The sequence below is a fragment of the Copidosoma floridanum genome, unplaced genomic scaffold (genome assembly GCF_036245765.1).
Source record: "Copidosoma floridanum isolate Cflo_tuat_1 unplaced genomic scaffold, Cflo_Japanese_pri ptg000030l, whole genome shotgun sequence".
Lineage (NCBI taxonomy): Eukaryota > Metazoa > Arthropoda > Insecta > Hymenoptera > Encyrtidae > Copidosoma > Copidosoma floridanum.
The window spans coordinates 4,517,969-4,526,500 of NW_028321907.1; the positions used below are offsets into that span (position 1 = coordinate 4,517,969).

Sequence of the window (8,532 nt, forward strand, 5' to 3'; positions counted from 1 at the left end):
GGGGGGTGCGGGGTAGAATTATCGTTCCGCGAGGATTTGGCAAATCCGGGAAAGGATGTGCGGTACGTGCGGATTTCGTCGACTGCGCGTGAGACGAGGGCCGTAAAAAAAGCGAGAGCCGGTCACTTTATGATCACTGGATTCGCTGGAGAGCTTTGCCCTAAGCTCCCCTCCCTCCCCACCCTTTTCTTTCCTCCAGCCGATATAACTACTGTGACATCTCATATTGACGACGGGGAGAAGAAGAACAATCTTTTATACTTTAGGGGATACACCTTTCGGAGCAGTGATGGTGTGCCATTATTGCACGTTAGGGGGCTGGTTTTACTACTTAAAAACGCGGATGGTTTTTGTGATAAAATCATCAAGGGGGTAGTATTTAGGTGAAATTCGCGGGCTTCCGAACTCGATTAGTATTGCTGATTCGAACGATTTAGAGAAAAACAATACGATAAAATAACAACAACCTTGGGATCGCGGGCACTGCATACAAGATTTGTGAGTATAGTCCTGCCTTTCGCGTTGAGCTGAGAAATGGTCCCAAAGTATGCCAGACTCGGGGATTCATCATCCCAGCGCGAGGAAGAAAAAAAAAAAAAAAAAAAGAGGAAGTAGAGGGAGCCTCAGCTTGATTATGATGAACTCGACTGTCAACCACCCCTCAGAAGTAAGTTACGTACCCCATTCCCCGACACTGTCTCGCTCGGTCTCGTAGGCAGTTTTAGTCCTTTGAAAATTACCGTGCAAGTAGCGGAGAAATTCGAGTGTGTAGATGTGCCCGTCGACTGTGCTGGGAAAACTCGAGCCCATTGACCCAGATATTATGACATTTGCACCCTTGGAGCCCTTCTAATTGCTCTCACCTGGATTTTCAGTTACACGACTGTGAATAAACAAAATGACTCATATGCTTCGAACGAAACGTATGAAAAGACGATAAGAGGAGAAAATAGGGACAGCCTAATTTTACATGGAAAATGTGAAACAAAACGTGTAAGTTGTGGTTATACTTCAGTCTTTATTATGCGCTTGTAACTTGAATACATTTTTGACGCAGTGCAATTATAAAAAAACTGAGTCACGGAAAATTTTAAGAAAATTTTAGTATTCTTAATCGTAGGTAGTTCAGCGTGAATTATTGACAAAAAGTGCTGAAAATAGTTAATCTTCGATGGGGTGCATTGTTCGACATTATAAATGACTGCGTGCCCATACCAATGATATATTTTTTTTCTCAAGCAGCACATGATTAATATTTTCAGTGCAACCGCAGTGGAAGCGTTTCGATGTATTGACAAGTAAAATTTGCAGCTGTTACTTGACTATAGATTCTTCCACCCAAATATGCACTTAACCGAGAGCAGCTCGTCGTGCAAACAAACGAGACCACTCGAAAAAGCGGAACAACGGCAGGAACGATAAACGCCATTACAATGTAACAAGCGTGCCGCGCTGCTCAACCCTATACTTACCCCCGGTGTTATCTGGTCTGCGCTACAGTCAATCAAATTAACGCCCCCGGGAGCGGTGAAAGGGTACGCGGCGAAAAGTAGGCCAGGGAGGTGGGGAGACAACTTCTCCTTCTTCGTATTCTCCGGTTGCATGCGCGTGCTTGGAAAAGTACAGCTTCGCGCGAATTACTCACGCAAATCCTCCCCTGCAGTGGAAAAAAGGGGGGGGGAGTTTGCGGGTAAGGAAGGGGGGTTGTAAGGCGCTGGTACCGCCGCTAAGCCGGCTGTTACTCCTTACTCGAGTGGCTGGCTGGTCTTTGGGGCGGGATTCTCAGGTGTACCTTGAATTTAGGTAACGCGAGTGCAGGTACGTGAGGGTGAATTTTGACATTTTTATGGGGGGCTTTTTTCAAACAGGATAGTGATTTTTTCTACCGTCACGATGAATCGTTGGGGTTGAATTGACAAGCCAATACTGCACACGTAGAGAAAATGTACGGCGCGAATGTTATAAATGCAATTTTCTTGTTCGTTAACTATTAAAATCAGCTTAAGCATATTATATTCTTAAAGTTTGAGTTTTTAGGTGATTTTGCCAATAACCACGTAACAGTTGAGCTAATTGTAACTCTAGAAGAGTAAAAATAAATAAAGGAATGAGTAGAAATTAAAAAACAGCATTTAAATTTACGAATAATTTCGTTTACACGCAAACTTCTGGGAAATGCCGCTAATTTGTAATATTCCGTCCCACGTACCCATGAAAATATTGATAAGCTTAGCGAATCGAGTGAATTTAATGAGAATTATCGCACAATGAAATGTATTATCGAATCGATTCGATGTATTGAATTACAAACCGAAGGTCTGATTACAAAGAACTTTGACAGAGGGCTTTGGTACATTGAAACTGTTTGCAGCGGTGGTGCGCACAATACACCATTGTTTAATTAACGATGAGCTGACACGGACCGGAGAAGCTCCGATAAATGCCAATAAAAGAGACAATGCACCATTTTTCGTGAAATGATCTGCCGGTAAAACTTGTTCCGAATACTACAATTATATCGTACTGCTACTGTATCAATTAATTAAGCAATGAATAATAAACTGGTCTTGGTTTGGACATCAAAAATATTTTTACGAGAAGCTAGGCGTATTTTAACAACATCAAGCTTTTTTATAGATGGAAAGCCTGGAGTGACGTCAAAATGTGTCAAATGTAAAAAAAAAAAAAAGATTTAAGAAAAAAAGTTGGTGATCGGGTCAAAAGCACATACTGTTAATAAAAATGTGAAAGTTCATCGCCAGGAGATTTATAATGTTCATTCGAAATTACCCATCTTGGCAAAGACAACTCGAGAGACCATCAAAACAACGAAAAAACGAAGAAATTACCACTTTGTAAACTTCTCGAGCCTCCGCGATGCGGTAACTCATTTTAACTCGGTGCAGCACCCCCCCCTCCTCCTATATTTTTTGTTCCTCCACTTACTTCCCGTCCTTACGACCCTGTACCAACTAATTAACATCTTCTTCGCCAAAGTCATGAATTGCAAAGCCGCGACAGCGTAATCGGCTAATGGAAGCGTGAAGATGCCGCCACAACGGAGTTATCCACACGGAAAGAGCGAAAGCGAGCTAAATTCAAATTGCGTGTACGCATGTATTGGCACACGCGTGCAGTTTGTACTCGTTTTGCGACGAGTCTGCTTTTTTTTTTTTTCTCTTTAGCTTCGTGACTTTTTGCCTTTATTTTTCATTCCGGGGTTTCGATTTTGTATGGACCGATGGATCGTATTTTATGAAATTCAATACGAATGACGTTGAACTGGTGAAAATAAAAACATTGATGCCAAGACTATTGAATAACGACGACGGTCAAGTGAAAATTGCGTTTCAGAAAACATATTCCCGGTCTCAAGAGACGCCTAGTTGGGGAAAAAAAGAATTCAATCGAATTAAATGGATAGCAGGAAAAAAAAAAAAAAAAGTACTGCGGAAAACGAATGAGGCAGTGGTAAAGCGAAAAGAGCGATGCGGCGGGTAAAGTGTGAAAAATAATTGCTCGTCAGGCCACGCGCGCAAAATCCATCGTTGGCTGCGATCATTTGTCTCTCGCCGAAAAATTAATTCGGGAAAAAAGAGCCACGCACATATAAAAATCGAAAACGAGCCATCAGCAAAAACGATTTGCGCAATCAGACGCCAACGTACGAAATCTTGGAAAATATGTACTCAATGGATGAGCTTTTTTTATACTCCCGCGAGTTCGCAAAAAAGTCCCACGTAAGCAAAAACTCTTGGATCGATCTAGCGCGTCTCTAGCAAATATGACGATTCGTTCTTTTTCAAGGGATCCGAGAGACGCGGTCCAGTCGCACAATAACACGGTAGTAACGCGGATCTATTATGACATGATATCGCGAGGAGCGTAATACTCTTTTCCGGCGAGTTTGTGTACTCGTTTTTTGTCTGCTGCCGCATCTTCCCTTGTTATCGTTCCACCTTGTTTGGGTGTGTCACGACGGAAATTTCCTTCCCCTTGGAAAATAAAAGAGCCGAGTGGCTTTTCTCGTTTCCAGGAATATTGCAAGGTGCTCCGGTCGGCTTGGAAATTAATGCGATTTTCATTAGCATATAGTAATGAACTTTGCGCGCTGCGTGTTGGGAAAACAGTTTCTTCTCGACTCCCCTCCCTCCAGAGTTACTTATTTTTAGCTAATGAACGAGCGTATACCAACGTCACATGCGCTTCATACGCGTGATAAATCGATTCCACGATGCTTTCGACTCTTGGATAGAGAAAAAACGACAAGCTACGAATATCGCGGAATACCTCGACAAAAAAAGCCCATCGAGTGATTGTGAAGCGAGATGTGCGCCATCGGAGTTTTATAACCACGTTAAATCTTAGCATTAAACTCGCGCGAGCCGTTCGTATAAATTATACTTCGACTCGACTTGATCCGGAAAGTTAAATTAATGATAAATCTGCGCTAACCAGCGAGAATGTTTTTTGGGTAAATCGATGAAAACGATCAAACGAGTAAATCGAATAAACACAAATAAAATTGCTTAAAATATGAATCCTACACGTTGCATCTCGAAACTTCGGTATCCACTCAATCGCAAGCTCTCGTAGTTCGCAAATAGTACAGCACTCACGTGCCCGTGAAAAAAAAAAAAAAAAAAAAAAGTTTAAGCTCACGAATCAACAAATCCCTTTCATGTACCATCAAGCAGCATATTTACACTTCACCTGCGTAAATTGACCATTAACACCCAGATATGATTAACTTCGAACAAGCACCGTTAACATAGACCTGTATAATTTAAGCAAGTAGGACTTAACCCCCGCGCGAGAGGGCTCGAAGGGCGTGAGCGTAAAAGGCATCTCCTATATATATATTATACCGTGCAACCGATTTATTCAATCTCATCCTTTCTCTTACGCGCACGCACACACGCCCCTCGCGCGCATAAAGCGCATAGAGGGTAAGAAAGGGGATCAGCGCTTGATTTATATGCAGACGAGGTTCCCGCTCGATCATCGCGTCTCCATAAACCCGGGAGTTAAGACCGGCGCGCGGGTTTAACGACTCTAGCATCGTTTTTTACGAGCACGCGTATATACAATAGACGAGAAAATCGTGAGTATCGGTATTTCAATGGGTGCACGGGGAATATGGTTGTGCTTTCGGTGATTTCTTTCGACCGGACTTTGTTGGGCTGTTGCGAGCGTGCAGGTTGGAAGGCACGAGTAATTAAGGTTTTAACGTGCATGTCAATTTACGAGTTTACATCTCGGGAGGTAATTTTGTGGCTGGCGTGACTGGCGGTGTGAGGCAATAGTGTGTAGTACTCGCTTGAAAGGTTATTGGGTAAAAAAGAATCATTGTCTTTCTTTTCCTGCAAGCTATTGCGAATTTGAAGATATTAACATGTAACAATAAATTTTTTTATTTTATAATTCATCCTCTGATTCCCTTGTTGAAAAATTGATTTTTTTTTGTTTTTTATTTAACTAATAAATAAATTAAACATGTGTCTTCAACTTGGAATATAAATAATGCCTATTTTGTCAAACGGCAAGACTGTAATTATTACAATAAAATGCTAAACAAGCTTGTATATTCCAAAATATTTAAAATCTGTATTATTACTAAGGGCGTCCTGTATTAACAATTTAGTTGTAAAAACAAGTTTGATTGACATGATGATTTTCATTATTTATTTGTTTAGGATGAAAATTCCTTTGTGTACAAGAGCACTACTGCTCGTAAATTTTGTTTGAAAAAAAATGGAAGGAAAATTATGTAAAAAAATGTCAATAATGTAATCCTGTAAAAAAAACATACAAAACGGCTCATTAAATTATAAGAGTATGACTAACTTCGATCGAAGTGAATGTGGATGGATGTTTGATAAATCTTTTTCAAAAGAATATATCATTTAAGTGTCGGATCATTTAATTATCATCGAGCCTGCTAACTATCAAAGAAGTAGTAGCTAAAACTTTGACGAAACGACAAAAAATATGGCTCTCTTGAAGTCAATTGTCAAGATTGAAAGTTTCGACAAAAAAAGGCATTATTTCTCAACCTTTTCGTGCGGTTTCGCGAATTTCACAAATTTCGCGCTAACATCTTTGGAAATGAGAAATTTAACGCACCGCGCACGCCAGGCATCAATTGTATGTGTCTACACCACGTTACTACTCGACGTCACGCTCATCCCGAGACCCGACGCGGTTCATTACCTCAGTTGCGAATTGGGCGCGCATCAAACTCTTGCGTCACACGCGTGTATGCTCTTACAAATCAATCGTCACGAGAAATCACATGTACGCTCTAACGAAATCAGACTTTGCGAGAGTAAAGGCGATTTGTGAAATAATTTTTCGTGGCACTTTTTCAATACCCGATCCAGAGATTTTAAATAAATTTTCAAGTTGACGCGTCTAGAGAAAAATAAATACGCCCTCGGAAAGCTCGAACCGGGTGATACGACAAACCTGTCACTGCGAATGCAATTTCGCACGGCCATTAGTTTGACGCCGTCGCATTGTTTGAGTTTACGAATATAAAAAAAGAACAAATAAAATTGAGTCAACAAATGTGTGAGGGTAAAGGTTTTTAAAAAATATAAAAATTTATAAATTGCAAAAATAATACGCTTCGTTGAAGTACGCACACATGGTATTAAATATCATTCGATTGTACACTTTCAAATGTTTTCCCAACAAATAACCTGTAACATAAAAATTGTATTTCCAATAAACAAAATCTGTCGATTATTTTTGTTTTAAATCGTCGCACTGTCAATTAACAATCTTTCAACTAAAATTAGTTGTACTTTATTGTATGCTCTGAACGTCGGATTTAAACGAGTGACCAACAACGACAGAGAGCCACTTTCAGCGGCTTATGTGTTATCATATTTTATAACAAATACACAGGTTGACAACCGGTACTTTTGGCCTGCATGGAAGAGAAGGTATGTATGAATGCCATTTGTCTCTTTACGCGTAGGTATACACCACGTCGGCCTCGTAAAGTCATGACCTACTTCCATCATGGTCTGATGGGAGGAAGCTGGGTATACTACGTGTTGACACTTGAGAAGTTCCGTCGCACACGTGGGGTGCCATTCCAGGGTGGGAGAGCTTGTTTTTGATGGAATCCAATCTGCGATTACGCCACTGCTACGTTTACACGGCGGCTGTCACGTGTTGACATTAATTCCCATTAGGGCAAATAACGGATGGATGGATGGATGGCGCTTGGAATATGAAACATCCATTGTTATCGTGTACCAGAATTAACAAAAAATAATTACCATCGCGACAAAAAACTATACTTATGGATATTTTCGTGCGTATAAGCTTCATTTTTATGTGCCAACGAGATTCTACACATTGGCACTCTTATGTCGTGTACTGTATGGACGAAGATTTGGGGTCTTAGGTTGTATTAAGGATTCAAATTTCCTGATATCTCGTACATTCAGGAAAATCGAATAACGTACATGGCACGTACGTATATGTATGTATTCCGGCTCGAGTTTCAAGCAGTGAATTTTTATGGCCAGGTTTTCCGGAAAAAGAGCCCGAGGGTAATAATTTTAAAACAAATGGATTTCGATTTCTCCTTTGGCGCTTCTGTTTTGCGCCTCGTGATTTTATTGACTCGCTGATATTGCAGATTTTCCCACAATGGCAAATCGGGTACTTTGCATGTAGAGTCGAATGTCCTTCCCGAATCCCATTTTGAGCTTCGGAATGATTTCTGACAGCCCAGAAAATTGAATAACTCGTACTCTTTTTCTAGAAAAATCATTTCACTTGCACCTCAAAGATATTGAAAATCTATTGAGAATCATCCGGAAGAAAACTGTGGGGAAAAACTATCCAGGACACCCGCTTGACTCCTTTTCAGCATGTTGTGGGCAAACACTTTATTTTTTTTTTTTTTTCGATACCAGAAAAAAATCCTCTCCAGACCTAGATACTGCAGTTGAAGAGTACCACTAGAAAACTCTACAATTGTAATACGAACAAGCATATGAGTAAGGAAGTATTGTATCTCTTTCTTTTAAAGGATGAAAATAAATCGGAATGCAGGGATGTGGGAGTACTTAGCTTTTTTCCACCTCAAAGTTTACAGTTACGCACGTGGATGATATTTGTTTTTTTTTTGTGGAGACATTCGAGAGTATAGGAAATAAAAAAAAATGTTGACTTTTTGCTCCGTTTTCGCATAAATCCCGATTTATCGGAGCATAAAGGCACAGGCTACACGGATTCGTGCGCGTAGTTAGCGAGAAACTAATCAGTGGCGGATAGATATATAGTACGATGGATCGTTTAAATTTACCGCGCGTACGCGATCGTTCAATTTATTAATATTTACCACCAGTACCTACTCCTCTGCGCGCTCGTAATGATTTATCGTCCGAGCGCGTTAAATTACTATTCTTAATATCCTTTTCGTACGAGATTTCTTTTAAGTTAACGAGAAAGAGAGAGAGAGAGCGTAGAGTCAATGAAGATGACGCGGCTTTCTCGACGCGCGTGTAT

The 8,532-nt window shown here is 40.6% G+C and overlaps 1 protein-coding gene across 3 annotated transcripts in view; it reads right to left on the reverse strand.

Annotated features, from left to right (window-relative positions):
* The window catches only part of Fstl5 (follistatin-like 5), a 152,232-nt gene that overhangs the window by 91,055 nt on the left and 52,645 nt on the right, over positions 1–8,532 (reverse strand). The gene's annotated exons all lie outside the window — the stretch shown is intronic.